This window comes from Grampus griseus (genome assembly GCF_964374135.1).
Source record: "Grampus griseus genome assembly, chromosome: 1".
In the NCBI taxonomy this organism is placed as follows: Eukaryota; Metazoa; Chordata; class Mammalia; order Artiodactyla; family Delphinidae; genus Grampus; species Grampus griseus.
Window position 1 is genome coordinate 101,162,827 of NC_139017.1, and position 19,501 is coordinate 101,182,327.

The window sequence follows — 19,501 nt, forward strand, 5'->3', positions numbered from 1 at the left end:
GAGTTCAGGACCTGGATACATCCATTTTCAAGGTGGCTGGAGAAAGTGGACCCACAAGGAAGACAGACTGGAAAATGAGGAAGAGGTAGGAGGAGAATCAGTGGTAAATGATGTCTCAGAGGTCAAGGGAGTAGAAAGATTCACGAAAAAGGAAGTGGTCACCAGTGTCAAACGTAGCAAAAAGGTCAAGAACACAATGTCTGAATCGTGTCCACTGGATCATGTACCTTGCAAGTCATTGTCAGCCTCAGAAAGAATAATTTCAGTGGAGGGCCTGGGGCAGAGGCAACTGCAGAAATTCAGAGCCTTTCGTGAAAGAAAGAAGAGAGATAGGATGGTAGATGACGGAGGAAGTGGAGTACAGGTGCAGGTCACTGGAGCTGGGGGGGTCAGTGTCCCTTGAGCATCAGAGGTGCTGTCACAGGACAGGAGTGGGTGGCTTTGAGGACTGTAGCCGGCTCTGGTTTCCATCCAGAAACCATCCAAGTTTCCCAAATGTGTCTGATTATAAGGACACATGGTATCTGGTTAAACATGGGGTCTCCTGGTCTCCTACTCTCCACCTGGATCTTTCTAATCCAGACCTCTAGGGGAGGACCTTGGGGATCTGCAAGGTCAAATTTCCCAGGTGATTCTTATGATCAGGCAAGTTTGAGAACATTGATATCAGGGCAGAGAAGAGGGCTTTAGAGAAGCATGGATGGAGGGGAGGTTTGGAAGACACCTGTGAAAGGAGCAGGGAGAGATGGGCCAGGTAAGAGGAGAGCCCTGGAGAGGGGTGAAGGAGAGGATTCATGTCCAGAGGGCCCACATTTTGGATGATGAGCAAGGGTCCGCCCCCCACCCGCAGGGAGCTCTACTGTGAAAGAAGTGTAGCAGACTCAACTTCTGGTGTCTCGATAGGGAAGACCTAATAGTGTGCCCTGGAACGTGAAGAGCTGAAACATTTATGGGTCTGGGTTTGGATCACCTCTCCTCTGAGGAGTCGTCTCAGATATAAACAGGGTGGTTGAAACTTAGATCAACTCGTTCACCTCTCTTCCTTTGAACTTCCTGTCCATCTTTCTATGCCTTTATGGTCTGGCCCTCAGGCCCCAAGAGCAGATGGTCAGTACTTGTCATCTGGGTTTCAAATGCAAAAGTGCTTTATTAAGTTACCTCATCTCTGTTTCCAAACAGAGCCAGTAAAAAGCCCATTCTAAAAAGGAGTTTACACCATCCCGCAAACTTTATGGGCTGCGATAATCCTCTGAGAACCGGGGTGGGTCCCCTTTTCACCCCTTGGTGATACATGAAGGGCGTCTGGAATCCTGGATCGGGCACCGGAGGAGTGCATAAGTGGAGTTGACAGCCCCCGGTGTGGGGCTACACTGTACCCCACTCCCTGTGTGTATCCCTCACCTGAAACACCACAAGGAGCCAGGTGAGGTTGAAGCAGCCAGTGTGGAAGGAGCAATCTGGGCTTTAGAAACCCTGTCCAATCTATATCCCTCTAATACTTTCTAGACCTGTGACCTTGGGCAACTTAACTTCAATTTCCTCATCTGTAAAGGAGGGATAATAATACTAACTCAGGGCACAACCATGAGGATTGAACTGCCAAACCACGCAGAGATGCCAATTGTAGGTGCTCGAGCAATGGGCAGGGCTGGTCACCGTCGGTCACTATAGACTACACTCTGCACTGAGGGCCCAGAGCAAATGGGAGAGGACAGTGCAGGAGACGGGAGGGAGTGTACGGGGGGGGGGTGTGGGGTGAGGAGGGAGGGTCCCTGGACTTCCTGTTGACTAGTTTCTGTCCCCTGTAGTTACTAAATCATCGCGGTCTGTGTTGACAGAGCATCTTACCTGTCCTTTATTTTACCTTTGTTACCAAAGGTGGTAGTATAATATTATTTCTTTATAAAGTGTCTCAAGGTCAGAAACCACCTGATCTGCTGTCCCCAGCACCTTATTTTCGGGGGACACTCTCTAGGTGTTTGTTAACGGTGTAACGTTAATGGTGTAACTGAACAAAGAAACAGAAACCACAAGTCTAATCATCTGAAGCACAAGTCCCAGGAAAGGCCAACATGACTCAGTGCAGAATATGTGAGGATTATTCACTAATTTCCTTCCATGTGGCGCGTTTGTCACTGCCTGGTCACACTGTGAGGAAGCACTCCTGTCACACCCTCCGAGTTCTTGGGCCCTGAGCCAGGCGAGGTCACATGGGGAACACACAGGGGCTTGAACTTCCTGGAAATGCTGACAACTGCAGTCCCACTCCCATTTAGACGGGTCCTTCCAGCGGGAGGAGGATAGGGTAGCACATGGTCTTAGCTCCCCTAAGCCTAGAACAGGGAAAAGGAAATTTCCCCAGGCTGCCCAGGGATGCCCAGGATGACTGCTAGCACTTCCCCTGCTGGAGGGTTGCTGAGCCAGGGCGGGGCCTCTGCACCTGTCACCTGGGAAGCTGGTTAAAATGCAGGTTCTGAGTCAGTCTGTCTTGGGTGGAGCTGAGGTTCAGCATTTCTGACAAGCCCCCAGAGATGGCGAGGCTGTGGCTCCCAGACCACTGAGGGTAGGAAGAGCTCAAGGACAGGAGGCTGGGACTTTGTGACTTACACCTGTGACCTGTCTACGTGGTTTTCTGCCATGGGGGAAATTCAAGAGTGTGTGGAGGTCCAGACTATGGTCCCAATACACTGGAGACTCCCACCCACCCCCATCCTGTGTCTGAAACTCTGTTCAAGAGTCCAGTTCACAAATATCTATTGAACACCTACCAAGTGCCAGGCAGTGAGTTCAAGTCTTACTCCAACCCACCTAGCTTGCTTCTTTTAAGAATCACGTTGCTATTCCCCACCCCACGAGAAATTCAACCCAAACTCTCCTCCTCGCTCTAAGAAACAGGGATTCATGATGTGATGTCGGCAGTAATGTCAGGGAGTCCAGTCGAGGGGTCATCACATCTTAGCCATGTTAGCTTGGCTAGTTACTCTGCCTCTGTGTTCTCACCTGTGAAATGGGTTTACTAACCTCTACCTCTCTGGGTTGCTGAAAGGATGAACTGAGATGTATGTAAAGCTCTTAGTCCGGTGCTGGGAAACACAGCTGACATCGTTCAAATTTAGGCTTTGTTTCCTCCCACAAGGAGGTCTGCTCCTCCTTGGTCTGCTCCTTGTTGCAGATACTTATGCCAATTCCAGGGTGCTTGACTGTGTTCTATTTGGTAACCTCAATACCGTCAACAGGGCCACTCAGAGGAATTCCAAATGGTCACCACGTAAAAGGAGTGCCCCTCACCAACCGAGTGTGTGGAGGGGAGGGGGGTGATGGAGAGGGAGGGGTTCACGTGAGGAAGGAATCAGAGAAAAGGAAAGGACCAAATTGATGACCTTGGCCAGTTTTCCAACTTGCAGTCCCAGCTGTTCTGCCGCTGGGGTACTGAGGTATGTGGTAAGCACCTCATTACCGATAATGCAGTACCACAGACTCTAAATCATTTATTTAAAAAATAAACTGGTGGATACAAGATTGTTTTTATGATAACACTGCTTTCACACGTTTGTGTTCCAAAGGGCTTTTAAAAATGTTTAACATTTCATCATGGCATTTTTTAAGCATACACAAAAGTAGAGATAATAGCATAAAAAACCCAGCTTTAATAGTTACCCACATTTTAGTAACCAGAGGGTGTCTTGAGTGAAAGAGAAAGTTGTGAGATCACACCTCATGCCCTGAGCTCGCACACCCCTTGTACTCACGTGGGAGTGAGTTGTGCCATGTTCATGTCTGGTTGGAAAAAAGGTCAAGAACTCTGGCTCTTTCTGAACCATTTCTTTTATTTATTTTTATTTTTTATTTTCTTTGCGGTACGCGGGCCTCTCACTGTTGTGGCTTCTCCCGTTGTGGAGCACAGGCTCCGGACGCGCAGGCTCAGCGGCCATGGCTCACGGGCCTAGCCGCTCCACTGCATGTGGGATCTTCCCGGACCGGGGCACGAACCCGTGTCCCCTGCATCGGCAGGCGGACTCTCAACCACTGCGCCACCAGGGAAGGGAAGCCCTCTTAACCATTTCTGGTCGCCATCTCTTCCCTCTGGAGAATGGTAACGACCCCGACCTCACAGGGATTGGTCAAGCCTGAAAAATGGGTGGCGGGGTTGGACCCTCACAAAAGGAGAGAACAGTCCCTCCTTGGCTCCTGCCTGACCTCCGGGGCTTTTGGAAAATAAGGAAGGATCAGGCTGAGGCAGGAGGCTGCCAAGCGGAGAGCGTGAGCAAGCGCGCACTCTGGATCCTCCCCCAGCTTCCAGCAGACACGTGCCTGTGGCCCCCTGTCTCCTCCCAGATGGGCTTGGGTCCCGTTTGGTCGAATGATGACTGCTGTTAAGTTAAGGGCTATAAAGGGCAGAGAGAAAGGGATAGGGTAATCTGACCCTGGGCTGGGTGGACCCCACCCGGAGTGGGTCTGTCACACTTGTCATCTCTGAAGTGTGGGCAAGGCCCTTTCCCACCCTCAGCAACACTGCACATGAATTGGTGGCACATTTCCCCCCAGTGGTACTGTTACTACCAGACTCTTACCACTTCTCTAGCACTTTCCTTCTGAGAGGCTGCAGTCACCACTTCCCCACCATGGTATCCCGACACCAACTCAGTGGGATTTGTGAAAAGAGGGTGGATGTGGAATTAGAAAGTCTAAATTTCAGTCCTGCCTCTGTTATCTAATTGGCTCAGTGACTTTGGACAAATTCCTGAGACTTAATACCCTCGTTCTCAAAATGGAATGGTGCTCTTTTACCCCAGAATGATCTCAAAACTCACATAAATATTATGAATTTTGTTTTCTTAACTGGACTGAATGTAGGCAAAACTGTGAAAACAGTGACGTGTTAATTCAGCACTTTTCGTGTCCTGCGTCTGAGCCAGCTCCCCCCTTATTCCCAAGTCCTCCTTCTGCACTTACCTTGAAGCACCAGATGCTGTCAGGCAGCCAATCAAGAAAACAGCCAATCAAATGATCAGGCATTAAAGGACTGGTAATTTAATCTTAATAGAGGAAATAGTCTATCAAGTACTTGCTAAGTGCCTGGCGCTGAACGTATCTGTGTAGTTCTCATAACAGTCTCATGAGGTATGCGACGATCATCTCCATTTTACAGGTGGGGAAACAGCCAGAAGTAAGACACTTGCTAAGAATCCCCCAACTAATCAGGAGAAACTGGGATTCAAATGCAGGTGTTTCGGATTCTAAAAGCAGTGCTACTTATTTATTTACATCATCTTTTTGAGGCACTATGATCTATGAGCACAAAGTCTGAGCCAGCTGGCGTGGGTTCAAAGCTCAGCACCTTTATATCTCTCTGTGTGACCTGGGCAAGGACTGAGTCCTTATCTATAAAAAGGGATAAGAGCAGTGCCACCTCACAGGATTATTGTCAGAACTAAATGAGTGAATATACATAAAACTCTTAGAACAGTACCTGGCACATAGTAAGTGCTGTATAAATTATTTTTAATTATGAAAGCAATCAGTGCTCACTGGAATAAATGCAAACAGTTTAGGATAACATGGAGGGAAAAGCAAAGTCCCCTCTCACTCTCCTGTCCATTTCACCCCTCAGTTTGATGGAAGGAAGTTCTTCCAGATGTTTTGTACATGTAAACACATAATCCCACACAAGTAACAAGTTTGTTATGTTTACATGAATGCGGCAGCTTGCTTTTTTCACTTAATAATATTTCACAGATACCTTTCTGTGTCAGGACCTATAGAATTACCTCATTCATATCAGCTGAATAGTATAGGTGTGCTATAATTTAGCCATCCCTCTGCAAACACTTTTTTAAAACTGCAAATAATGCTGCTATAAATATCTTGGTATGTACAGGTGAGTGAGCATTTGTGCAGGACAGATTCCTGGAAGTAGAGGCACTGGGCAAAGGGCACATTTAGAGCCTGTGTTCTGTTAAGTCATCCATTAAGGATTAACATTGTTTTACAAAAAAGAGGATGGCAGAGTGAGGTCAGCGCCTCACACAAAGGAATGAGCAGCTAAAGACAGAGTTCTAAGTGATAAGATTGCTAGGAAGACTTTTTTTTTTAAGATGGTAGGTGTGAGAGTCTTAGCCACATCTCACAAACCATGCTCTTGGGCTGAAGCCCACTCATCTGGAAGGCCAACTTTGCTCTCAAAGATTGAATGAGTACATCCAAGTAAGTGAGGTTTTTCCGTCAGCATGGCTTCTCCTGTATAGGGGAGCTGGTAGGCTTCATGCTCCCTTCATTTGCTCTAACTGTCCAGGTTCCTTCTTCTGCACTAGAATAATGCTGGCAGAGCTCACCTCCACCTGCCACTGGGCAGTCTGCAGCATCTAAACTGAGACCTTCCCCACTGTAACTCAAGAGGACAGCCAGGTGACCATTGCACTAGGTTTCACATACATTTGTTTCTTTGTTCTTCATTTCCATAGTAAAGCATTTCTTCTTCAAAACTTCTCTTCTTTATTTTCACCAGCATCAAGAGTCTGTGCCCCCATCCCTCCCTCCTCTGCCTTCCCACAGCACAGGAACCTCTGTTGCAGCCAATCCTTCTCTCTGTACCTGTGCTGTATTCCCCCCAAGGACAGAAGTTCCTGTTGATGTACTCACCTTCATCTCTCTCTGGGCTGGTGATAATTTCCATATGGTAGGGCTCAATGAATTGGTTTTCTAAGTGACATTTTTTTTTTTTTTTTTTGCGGTACGTGGGCCTCTCGCTGTTGTGGCCTCTCCCGTTGCAGAGCACAGGCTCCGGATGCGCAGGCTCAGCGGCCATGGCTCATGGGCCCAGCCGCTCCGCAGCATGTGGGATCTTCCCGGACCAGGGCATGAACCCGTGTCCCCTGCATCGGCAGGCGGACTCTCAACCACTGCGCCACCAGGGAAGCCCTAAGTGGCATTTTTAATAATAAAAATAATACATGCTTACTGAAGAAAAAAATGGAAAGGGGGAGCTGTGTAAATAAGGAAATTAAAATCACCTGGTATTCCATAATTATCCAGAGGCATTTTAGAGTATTTCCTTCCAACTGTTGCATAAGTTGAGAAGCTAATTAATGCAAAGCTGCTCATCTGATTAAGGAAGTAACTGGGGACGAGGGTCCAGAGTTTGGTGAACAGGTAGTTCAAATGTGCACCTTGTATAGAAAATGAGCCTGTTACCAAGAAATCCATCGCTTTTTCACTCACTCACTCATTCATTCAGTAAGTATTTATTGAGGATCTATCGAAATGTAGCCGTCCTACAGTGACTTCTCTAGCCAATACGACAGGGCATTTACAGCCATCATACAGGCCTTTTGGAAGCTGAGTTGACTTCTCTGCTTGGTAGACTGGGATTCCCATGACACCGAGTCCATGGCTAACTCTTCATGGGCCAGGAGCCTAGAGGGTGAGGCTTCAGAAAATACCACAGCATTTGCTGCTCTGGTCCATGTCAGAGCTGCCCCTTCTTTGGGTCAGTGATTTATTATATAGTAAACTCAGGGAATTCGCAGTCTCTTTTTCTGTGATTGTTCAGGTTCAGATTTTCTGTTTGGTCTTCATCAGTGATAGCTTAAGCATCTGTTGTTCCTTCCTTGTTACCATTTAGAGCTGGGCAAAGCTGAAATTTTAGGAGCTATTCTTCCTTAAAGTGCATTTTGCCCAGTGCATGCCCCAGCTACCTGTTAACTAATGATGTTATGGGGTGAGGCTCAACAAATTACTTTGTGGCAGGAGGGGACCTACTCCAGGGTGAGTACTCCCTGACAAAGCCTCGTGTACTGCCCTGAAGTCATCAACTCCAACTCACTGGCTATGTTGTCCTTCTTCTGTCTCTTTGGTTGAAGCAGCCCAGGGTTTTGCTGTCTAAACATGAATGTGGAAGCTAGCTGTAGACTTAAAGAAATTTGAATCCTCAGATTTTATAACACAGCCCACATCTATGGAATTATATTATTTATCTTATAGGAAGCTTTATGATACAGTAGGAAGATGAAAGGATAAACAGTCTAGAGGCCTGGAGTTCATTCATTCATTCAGTATATATCTACTGCCTGCCAATCATGTGTGCCAAACTAGGAACAAAGCAAACGCAAAACCAGACTTGGATCTTAGAGACTATAGAGCAACAGATGTTAAACAAAAATAACAGAAATAAATGTGTAATTATGAACTGTGACAAATTCCAGGAAGGAAAGGAGACGGTAAGACACATATAATCAGGGAATCTGCCCTGTTCTGAGTTTTAGGGAAGGTGTCCCAGAGAATAAGACATATGAGCTGGGACTGGTTATTTAATTTCATGGTGCCTCAGTCTTCTCATCAGTAAGATGGGGTTAATACTACCCCCTTTGACTCACAGAGACATTGTGGGAAGAGTGATCATATACATGAAAGGCTTTGAAAAATGCTCGGTGTACCTAAGAGTGAGCACGTTGCTCTCCAGCCAGCGGCAGCTGTTCTCTGGCTTCTACATCTGTCATCAAGCCAGGCATTACCCAGGTACTCAGCCTGCAGACCTTTGATCATTCTCCTTCACTCTGCGAGGCAGCTGGGTCGGATAGACCTGGGGTTTGCCTTGGTTCTGCCACTTACATCTAGAGTGAATTTGGGTAAGTTACTTAACTGCTATAAATGCTGCTATAAATGCTGCTATAAATGCAATTTGCATTAACTGCTAAAACTCACTTTTCTCATTTGTGAAATAGGGGCAGTAGTAGTACCAGTTCACAGCTTAAAGCTGGTAAAGCACTCAGCATAGTTCTTGGTGGTTGTTACTACTAAACCAGTTGTGGCTACTATTATTGTCATTGTTATCATTGCTAATAATTAACTCTTGCCATTTATTTCTTGGTAATAACTTTGGTCCTTAACTTCCATTTCCACTGCCCCCAGCCTAGTCAAAGCTCTTGTCATGTGACAGTAAGGCTATGGCTATAGCCTTCTAACCAGTGTCCCACCTTGGCTCTCACTTCTCTAGTTCACTCCTTATGGCTTCCGGAATGAGCTTCCTAAAATAACAGGACTTTATGTATATCACTTGTTTTCTTTAATATTATCATTGAGGACATATTTGCAGTTCATACCACAAAGAGCTAAGCTTCCTAATATGGAAGGGGGTCCTAAAAAAGTCATAATAAAAAGACCTACAAATAGATAGAAAAACAGAAGTGCAAATTCCAAAAAAGAAAAACAAATAGCTACTGAACATGAAAAGATGAGCAGCCTCACTTATTATGAGAACTGCAAATTTAAATTGCACTAAAATTCATATTTTACTTACCAGATTGGCAAAAATTCAAAAGTTTAATACCTTCTGCAAAGAATGTGGGGAAATAAACGTTTCCTTATATTGCTGTGGTGTGTAAATTGGTTCAGTCCCTATGGATGGAAATTTGGCATTACTTATCAACATTACAAAAGCAGATACCCTTTGACCCAGCAATTTTACCTCTGGAAATTTATCTTACAGATATACTTACACATACCAATGACACATGTTCAAGGTTATTCATTGCAGTACCGTTTGTAATAGGAAAGGATTGGAAACGACTTAACTGTCCATCAATAGGGCACTAATTGAATAAATTCTGGTACATCTCTTCAAAGGAATACCGTGCACTAATATGGGGAAATCTCCAAGATACATTAAGTGAAAAAAATAAGCAAAGTGAAGAACTATGGGTATAGCATGTTACTTTTTGTGTAGGAGTGGGGAATAACACACACACTTGGAGAAATTCTGGCAGGCACACATATTAAAAACAGTTGTTACCTATGGTGGGAGGGGACTGGCAGATGGGAGAAAGAGTTAAGAGGGGGACTTTTCACTGTATACCATTTAATATATATATAAAACGGTGTGTGTGTGTGTGTAATTTGTGAACCATGTGTAATATATGAACCATATTACCCAATCAAAATCTTATATTAAAAATACTCCTATGGGACTTCCCTGGTGGTGCAGTGGTTAGGAATCCACCTGCCAATGCAGGGGACACGAGTTCGAGCCCTGCTCCAGGAAGATCCCATGTGCCGCAGAGCAACTAAACCTGTACGCCACAACTACTGAGCCTGCGCTCTAGAGCCCGTAAGCCACAACTGCTGAGCCCGCGAGCCACAGCTACTGAAGCCTGCTCACCTAGAACCCGTGCTCCGCAACAAGAGAAGCCACCGCAATGAGAAGCCCGCGCACCACAATGAAGAGTAGCCCCAGTTCACCACAACTAGAGAAAGCCCGCGCACAGAAGCAGAGACCCAACACAGCCAAAAACAAATTAAAAATTTTTTTAATTAAAAAAAAACCACCTCCTATTGTTCATCCATGAATGCATTGATTACCTACTATGTGCTAGGCACTGGGGATACAAATGTGAAAGTAGTTGTGATGTGGTGGAAAGTCCACTGAACTTGAAGTTAAAATATCTGATCAAATTCTGACTCTGCTTCTCACTAGCTATGGATCTTGGCACATAGTAGGTAAACAACAAATGTTTGTTGAATGAATTTGTAGTTGAAATTACTTAATCTTTCTGAGTCTGTTTCCTCCCATATAAATCAGGATAGAGATGCCTCCTATCTCACAGGGGTATTGTGAAGACAAATAATAGGATGTGTCATCAGTTCTAGTAATAGTTAATGAGAACTATTATATGCTAGGCACTTCCACATTTATTATTTCCTTGACTTCTAACATTTATTTACTCACTCATTCGTGAGGAAATAGAGGGACTGAGAGGGATAGTGACTTGTGCAAGGACTCTCTGGATGTAAGTTGTCTTCTAGTCTTTATTGCTACCTCGCCATGGTGCGTCACTCAGTAGAAACTTTACCCATAGTAGGTGCTCAGGGAATTTTGAAAATCAAGAAAAACCAAAGTTTTACCATTGCTCTCAGTGACACTTCAGAGCAACAGGAAGTCAGTAAATGTCTTTCTAATAATTCAGTTTAGAAATGTACCAGCTAGTCTGTTTGAAATTCACTGCACTAAATACTTTGGGAAGATCGAACAAAAATTAAAAGTTTATGCTTCTAGGGACTTCCCTGTGGTCCAGTGGTTACGACTTCATCTTCCAATGCAGGGGGTGAGGGTTCGATCCCTGGTCGGGGAGCTAAAATCCCACATGCCTTGGGGCCAAAAAACCAACACATAAAACAGAAGCAATATTGTAACAAATTCAAAAAAGACTTTAAAAATGGTCCACATCAAAAAATCTTACAGGGCTTCCCTGGTGGCGCAGTGGTTGAGAGTCTGCCTGCCAATGCAGGGGACACGGGTTCGTGCCCTGGTCCGGGAAGATCCCACATGCCGCGGAGTGGCTGGGCCCGTGAGCCATGGTCGCTGAGCCTGCACGTCCGGAGTCTGTGCTCCGCAACGGGAGAGGCCACAACAGTGAGAGGCCCGTGTACTGCAAAAAAAAAAAAAAAAAAAAAAACTTACAAAAACAGTTTATGCTTCTAATGAGGCAGGGAAGATAAAGACGAACCCACAAACACACCCATAAGGAAAAGGTAGAAACTGATTCTTGAGAATGCTGCATTTAGAATCTTGCAGCCTTGCTGATGGTTCTTTCTTAGGGGAATGAAAAGGATACAAAGTATACCAACATGGCACAATTTAAAAAATATTTTAATTGGAGTAAAACATATGTATAGAGCAGTGCACAAACCAATCAATTTTTATAAAATGAGGGATAGTTATTTTTTATTAAATAGTACACATCTATGTAACCAGCACCTGGATCAAGAAATAGAATATTACCAGCACCTAGAGACTCTTCTGGGTTCCCTTTCCATCACTACACACCCCTCAAGATAACCACTATCTTCACCGTTAACATCATAGATACGTTCTGGCTGTTTTTGAAGTTTACATGTACCCATTTGTGTCCAGTTTCTTTCACTCAACGTCATATTCATGAGAGTCATGAATCTTGTTGAGTGTAGACATAGTTCATTCATTCTTATAGTATTCTACAGAGTTTCTCTCTCTTCTGTTAATGGACATCTGGGTTGTTTCTTTGGGGCTGTTATAAAGAGAGATGCTATAAGCATTTTTGAACATGTCTTTTGGTGAATATGTGTATATATCTTTGTTAGGTATACAACTAGGGATGGAACTGGTAGGTCACAGACTCTAAGTTAATATAGTAGATAATGCCAAACAGGTTTCTAAAGTGTTATACAAAATTCTCTAATTTTAGCTATTCTGGTGGGTGTGAAGGGAGATCACATTGCAACTTCAATTTGCATTTCTGGGATAGTTAATAAGGTGAGAACCTTTTCATATGTTTTTTGACTTTTTGAGAAATGCCTGTTTATCCCTTCTTGAAAAATGCCTGTTGAAATATTCTGCTTATTTTCAATTAGGTTTTTCTGCCTTTTTCTTGTTGATTTGTGAGTGTCCTTTATATATTCTATATAAGTCCTTTTTTTGGATATGTGTAAAGCACTCTGTAGCGTGCTTTTTCACTAATGGTGTCTTAGAATGAACAGGAGTTCTTAATTGTCATGTTATCCAATGATCAGTTTTTTTCCTTTATGTTAGTGCTGTATATGTTTAAGAAGTCTTTGCCTACCTTAAGGTCATGAAGATGTTTTTTGATATTTACTTTGGATGTTTTTATTGTTTTACCTTCTACAGTTAGAGTTAATATCCTTTTGGAATAGATTTTTTTGGTATGGTATAAGGTAGAGGTTAAGATTCTTCTTTTTTCTCCATGTGGGTGTTCAGTTGATCCAGCATCATTTACTGAAAAGACAGACCACCCTTTCCCCAGTGCAACACATCAGCATCTTGAATGTAAATCAAGTGACCATATACTATAGGTCTGTTTCTGGCCTCTCTATTCTATCGTCTATCCTTGCTGCCAATTACTATTTCTACAGCTTTATAATAGGTCTTTATATCTGGTAGTGTAAGTCCTACACCAGACTCCAATTTTTTACCCCACCAAGCCATCTAGTACTGGGGTGCCACTTCCACCTCGCACTTGGCTTTCAATATGTCCAGGTGGGTGTGATTGATTTGCTTGTTCCCATGGCTTGGTCATCTGTGGTTACCTGGTCTTTATCCCATCAAACCCCTTTAAACTGAAAGCCAGCCTGGTGTCTGCAGACAAGCAAAGCAGATCTGCTGGGTAATGAAATAGCGCGGGGAGGGGAGAGGAGTGGATTAGGTGGGGTTGTCTCTCGTGAGGCGTACATTGAGGAAGTGGTCGATCTACACTTGAGGACTGGCTTCTCGGGAGGTACGAAGAGAGCCAAACTCTAAAATCCGGGCAGAGGAGGGCAAGGCGAGGTCAGCGCATGTAAATGTCGCGGGGGGTTCTGCAAGGCTGCGCGAATAGGCTCGCCGGGGTGGGGCCGGGAAGCCGCAAATCACCAGTTGAGGGCCGGAGTGCGCGCCGCCGGCTTAGAGCCGCTCCTGCAGCTGCCGCGGCCGGGGCTGGGGCCTGGGCGGGAGCGGGAGCCGCAAACGCCGGGCGCACAGAGAGCCGCGCGCGGGCTTCTCGGCCGGCGCGCCCCACCGATCATGAGCGGCTCCTGCTCTGGGAGCAGCCGCGGCGCAGGGCAGAACGAGCAGCGCCTCTGAGCCCCAGCCGGAGAGCCCGGGCGCCGCGCGGGGAGGTGAGTCTCCGCCGCGTGTCCCGCGGGCGTGCGGCTCCTCTCGGGGCGCCTCGGCCTCCCCCTCCCCTTGCAGGACAGACTGGGAAGTTTGTTGGCGAACTTCAGGCTACTACTTCAGGAAAGTAGAGCCGGCGCACCCCACCCCCAGCCGAGTTGGCGATTGGGGGCTGGAGTGGCTGAATGGGGGACCGGGCTGCTCCCTTAGGGGCCTCTGAACCGGCTGGGATTCCCCAGGAGGGGCCCGCGGCGGGAGGCGGGAGGCGACGTGCGGCGAGCATCTCTGCTCTTTGCTCTTTAGCGGCATCTTGCCGGGCGCTGGCCTCTCCGACCCCCTGCGCATCCAGCCGCGCCTCCTGGTCCCGTCTCTCTCTGCCCCAGAAGCCGGTGGGGGTCGAGGGATGCGAGGGCCGGGGAGGGGGAAGCCCTGGGCTTGGAGGAGGCGAGTTTCTCCACTAATCTCTTGGAAAGCTTGCAGAGAAAGCTAAGGAGCCCGCCCCGTAACTGTTGACATCTCCCTCCCTCGCTCCCTTTGTTGAGAAGGAATGAATAGTTGGTTGTGTCGCTCCCACTGCGTCGGAGAGGGGAGGGAAGGGGAGGTGAAGGCTGGGAAACAAGGGACGGTGGGCGCAACAGGCAGGAGGTTCCGGTCTCAGCCTGTCTTTCCTTACCCGCTAAGGCTGCCTCCACTTTAAAAGTTTGATCAGGTGTAGACACTCGTCGGGGAGAAGTCAAGTGGGCTCCAAAGCAGCTGACGAGCCGGCGTGGTTTTTGGAGGACTAACAGTGGGTCGTGGCTGGGGGTTGGGGGGTGGAAAACTCTGGTTTTGGTTTTAACTCACTTGAAGCAACGTGCGAAGGTGAAAGATTGCTCGCCTAACCTCATGTCTGCTTCCACCTAAAGCCATTAGCTGAGATAGAAAGTAGAGCCATGCATTCAGAGATTCTTTTAAACCTTGACCCTTATATACCAAGGCTAGCTACGCTGATCTCTCCAAGGAAAACACATCGGCGGAGGGGAGGTCAGTTTGAGGGCGGATAATCTCCCTGCTTGTTGCCAAGGAGCGAAGCGAGATCCAGGGGGAGCCCTCGGTGCTGGGGGCTGGGCTCAGAGAGTCCCAAGTAGCAAGGGGCTGCCCAGTTAATAACGGGGGGAAGCCACCGGCCAAGCAGTTGTACGTGAGTGTGCAAGGGGACGGATGGAATATAACGTAAACAACTTGCCATGCCAATGGCTCCCTCATTCCCTGACTCCAACTTTCCCTAAACTGCCTCTGAGAAGCCTGACATTTCCAGAATGACTAACCAAGATCTCAATCTCCTATTCATATAGAAAGGACTGCTTGTCAAATGGATGCTAATCTTAAGACCCTTATCATGTAGATCCTGTGCTGTGTTGCTTGAAATACAATCCATGGAAGAATTATTCATACTTCAATCATCTGGCTAGACTTCATAATTTACTTCAAAATAAAGGGATACTCTTAATTCCTAAACCCAAGCAAAACTTCATTCTTAGCGGATAAGCCAATTTTATATGTGTGGTTTTTCCATCTCCTCTTCCTGTCTGCCTCTGCAGAGAAGATATAAAACTACAGATCTGGATTGTACATTCTCTGTCATGGTCATAATGGGGCAACGAGGAGGTTACGTTTCCAGAGTTTAAAATATGATAAAAAGTTCTTAAAGCCCACATCAGATGACCATCTGTGAATTTAACTTGAAAATATCTCATTTCAGAAGTAAAATAGAAAAATTCAAACAAGTGGGCGTCTCATCTCTGTCTCGACTTGTGTGTGATCATCAGTTTCTTTGAGACATCTTTATAAAGCAAGTGAGTCAGTCCTGCTGTTCACAAGCATTTCAGAGTATAGCCGCTGACCGGGGTCAGGAAGGTAGCGCATAGGTTGGGAGTGTGTCGAGCTCACTCTCATCCCTATCAGGATTTCAGCTCTTTGAACGTTCACATGGGTCTCGAGTTTTCATATCAAGATGTAGAGTCTTTGACCTTTGTATGTATTTCAAGGTCTTGTATTAGACTGAATCAGGACACTGTGTCTGTTTACCTGCACAGTAGAGAGAGGGGAAGTCGGATGGCCAAAGTCTTACCTGGGCTTTTATTTAAAGACGGCATATGAGCTCACTTAGTGTGCCTGTGTATCTATGCTCACATTCTACTTGGTTTGCTGTTGTTACGTATATTGCTCTAGGTTAAAACATTTCCCTCCTCACCCTTCCTGGTTGCAGTCTTCCCAGAGCAGTGACTTCATTTGTGAACTCTCTTTGTGATAGGGATACAATTACAAGCAAGACAGACATGGTCCCCGCCCTGCTTAGAGGAGACCTGCTATTTTTTGAATGCTTGCTGTATGTCAAGGGCTTACATACACAATCGTATTTACTTTTCACAACAACTCCATGAAATAGATATTGTTAACCCATTTTTACAAATGAGAAACTGTCAGAGAGGTTGAGTCACTTGTCCCAGGCCACACAGTAAGACATTGGCACAGTAGGGATTTGAACTTGTGTCTTACTTCAAAGCCTTGGTTCTGAGTCAACCCATGTTTGATTTAAAAAAATTAAATAGTACATAAGAAGTACATAATGACTAGGAACATCAAGACAGAAACATCCCCAAGTGGAGAAAACATGGGAGCCAAAAACTCGAGACTTGAACTTAATCTCCACTGTGCTCTTCCAACCACATGTTCCCACCTCAAGACCTTCACATTTGCCGAATCCCCTGCCTGGAACTCCATTTAATCCTCTCTTACTGGTTCCTTCTCTTTTTTCAGGTCTCATGTCATTGTTACCTCTTCAGAGAGGTCTTCCCAGACCACTGTAGTGTAAAATAGCCCTCCGTCCCCAACAAGTGTATTCTATCATGTCATCCTGTTTCATGTTCTTTAGGGTACTTACGACTGGGATATTATCTAGTTTGTTGTCTGTGTTGGTTGGACTTCCCCATCACAGTGTAGGCTCCACGAGATCAGGACCTCATCTAGCTTTTTATATCCTCAGCTCTAGTACATTGTAAACTCTCGGAGACTCTCTATTGAGTGAATGAACGTTTATTTTCCTTATCTGGAAAAAGAGAGGGGCTTGATTCTCTGAGATTCCATCTACATATCACGTGTTGAGATTCTGCCTAGTGGTCAAATGGGGTTGTGGTTCCTCTGTCAGAATGGAAAGTACGTACCTTGAACCTAGATTCCATGCGCTTCCACCCCTGGATTTCCTCCAGGTTCCTGGAGTCTAGAAAAAAATAAAAGTGAATAAAACTCAAGTAGGAAACAGAGCAACCAACAGACTGCAAATGAGTTTCTTCCACCTATAATTCTCCCTGCCATTCCCTGCCCCGCTTTAGTGTTTTTGTTGTTGTTGGTTGTTTGTTTAAAGTTAGGTCTCTGGCCAGGGCCCACCTCCCCCATCGTTGGATCGATTCAAGCTTGACATAGGGCCCAGGCTGGAGCCAGTCTTTCCAAGTGACTAGACACAGGGCAAGGCTGTACTTTAAATGGGAAAGAGTCCCAAGTTAGAGGCAGCAAGCTGTAGAGGAGAGCCTGGCCTGTGTATTTCCAGTTTAACCGCAGCTGAGAAATTTAACTGTAACTCTGGAAACTTCAGCTTGGATGATCTCCCTCTGGTAATTAAACCCTACTTCACATCCTTCAGGTCAGCATCCCTTCCTCCGGGAAGGCTTTCCTGGCTGCTAGATTAATCGAGGCCCCCAGTCCCCACTCTGCGTGCTCCCACGGCACTGGGAATCACCAACACGCATGGTCATTACTTACTGTCTGCTTCCTTTGCAGGGTAGGAACCTCGTGAGGATAGTCGTTTGACACCGTTTCCAACACGCACACACAGTCCCCACCACCCAGGAGGCCCGCCCTTAAATGTGTGTTGAATGAAGAATGAATGAGGGAACGCTTCTTTTGCCTGAGTGATGCTTTCTCGTTGTTATTCTATTCTGTTACCCAGAAACTAATCTGGGTGCCAGTTGCTCTGTACCAAAGAAACTCGCTTACCTGGTGGTCCTCAAACTTGGCTCCACAGTGAACAATAAATACTAGGGGAGCTTTAACAAGACTGATGCCAGGGTCCTACCCACCGAGATTGTAATTCTGTTGGTCTGGCTCACGGCTTGGGTGTCGGGATTTTAAAAGCTTCTCCAAGGACTCTTATGTGCAGCCAGGTTGAGAGCTGCCGATTTAAGTTTTCAGAATTTATCCCTTGCGTTGGTCCTTCTAGGCTTGAAGCAGCCCAGGTGGGAGAGGGCAAGGATATAATTCATGGATATTGTATGGTTCCTGACAGTTTAAGAGGTACTTTCACAACTGTTATCACAGCTGATAATAACAAGCGGAGGGATCTACTCACTGGTTTAAATATTCCCTTTATGTTGATGACTCTTAAAAATCGACCTCCTGTCCTGGCCCCTAACTGCACCTACCAGTATCTAGCCTGCTAGACGGAACTGCCCTACTGGTACCTCACACTCAGCAGCCCCAGTGGTGAGCTTGTTACTCTCTCGCCTGCCCGCAGGGGTTCCCTCTTGTGCTACTCAGTGTGTTACAGCACAGCCCTGTCCTCCCTTGGCTGTGGCCTCCTTCCTCCCAGCCAGAGGCCTCGAGCTTCTAGCCCCTCGCTCTGCCCTTCCTTTCCCTTCCCGTGGCCACTGCCCCAGGTCGGAGCCCTCCATCACTCCTTGCTGGCTTGTTGCTGACTGGCCTCCCCACCTCCCTTCTCTCCCTCCAGAGTGACCGGAGCTCCCTACCCAGGCACAGACTGGATTCCGTCCCACCCTTCCCGAGCTTCCCTAGTACTGACAGTCAGGTTCAGACACCTCAACACAGCCTTCAAGATTTCATGGTCTGGTCCTAAGCTGTGCTTCTTCCAGGAAATGCTTCTCAACGTGACTCAAGCCACACCGTGTGACTCAGTTTCCTGAGCCTGTAGGGGCACTTTCCTGCCCTTATGCATCTGCTGTTGTCGCATCCTCTTGGAGGGCTTTTCCCTACAATTTTCAGCCTTTCAAAATCCTTCATCTCCAGTGATGCCTTCTCTGAGATCCTCCTTGAGCCCTCCTTGAGCCCTTTTTTCAAAATTAATTATTCTTCACTCCAGCATGTTAAGGGTCCCATTGATGAATATATTACAGTTTTGACCCTTAAACAACACAGGTTTGAACTGCATGGGTCCACTTATACACAGATATTTTTCAATAGTAAATACTACAGTACATGGTCCGTGGTTGGTTGAATCTGTGGATATGGGGGAACCATGGATATGCAGGGCTGACTATAAGTTACATGCAGATTAGCCCCTCATTGTTCAGGTATCAACTGTATTGTCTCTTTGAGTTCATAGTCAGGGATTGAGGCTTATGCATCTTTGTTTCTCTGAGTCTCTTATCTGGAGTAGGCACTTAAATGTTTGTTGAATTGAAAATAGGAAGGGCAGTGTTAACATCCCTTGAGAATACACTGAGGTGAGGGTAGCTTGCTGAAGGGCATTCTGAAGCACTTTGGCTCAATCTTGAAATAGATAGACCTTGGATAAGCAGAGAGGAAACAGGCTACTGGAGACACTGGAGCCAGGGTAACTCTGGTCCGTCGTCCTAGCCTGAAGGTAGACGTGACCAACACTGTGGGCCTTTGTACCCGAAGAGGTTCTGTGGGGGGCTTTGGGCCTTGCCACCAGGTTCTTGGGAATGATCCAGGCCTGTCTATAAAGAAGGAAGGTGCTGATAGCTGGGACAGGTGAGAGTTCATAGCTGTGAGTGTGTGCACGAAGGGTGAGGGAATCCTCGTCCGCTTACGCCACTGTGGTCAGGCTGGGAGGGCTGGGGAGTTTGGTTT

General features: G+C 46.3%; 1 protein-coding gene across 2 annotated transcripts in view; it reads left to right on the top strand.

Moving 5' to 3' along the window:
• The first annotated feature begins 13,538 nt into the window (after nt 1–13,538).
• BCAR3 (BCAR3 adaptor protein, NSP family member) overlaps nt 13,539–19,501 on the top strand; it is a 116,687-nt gene continuing 110,724 nt past the window's right edge. For both annotated transcript variants that reach the window (XM_082670547.1, XM_082670548.1), the window contains exon 1: nt 13,539–13,641. The gene's annotated coding sequence lies outside the window, so the exon portion shown is untranslated. The remainder of the gene's footprint in view (nt 13,642–19,501) is intronic.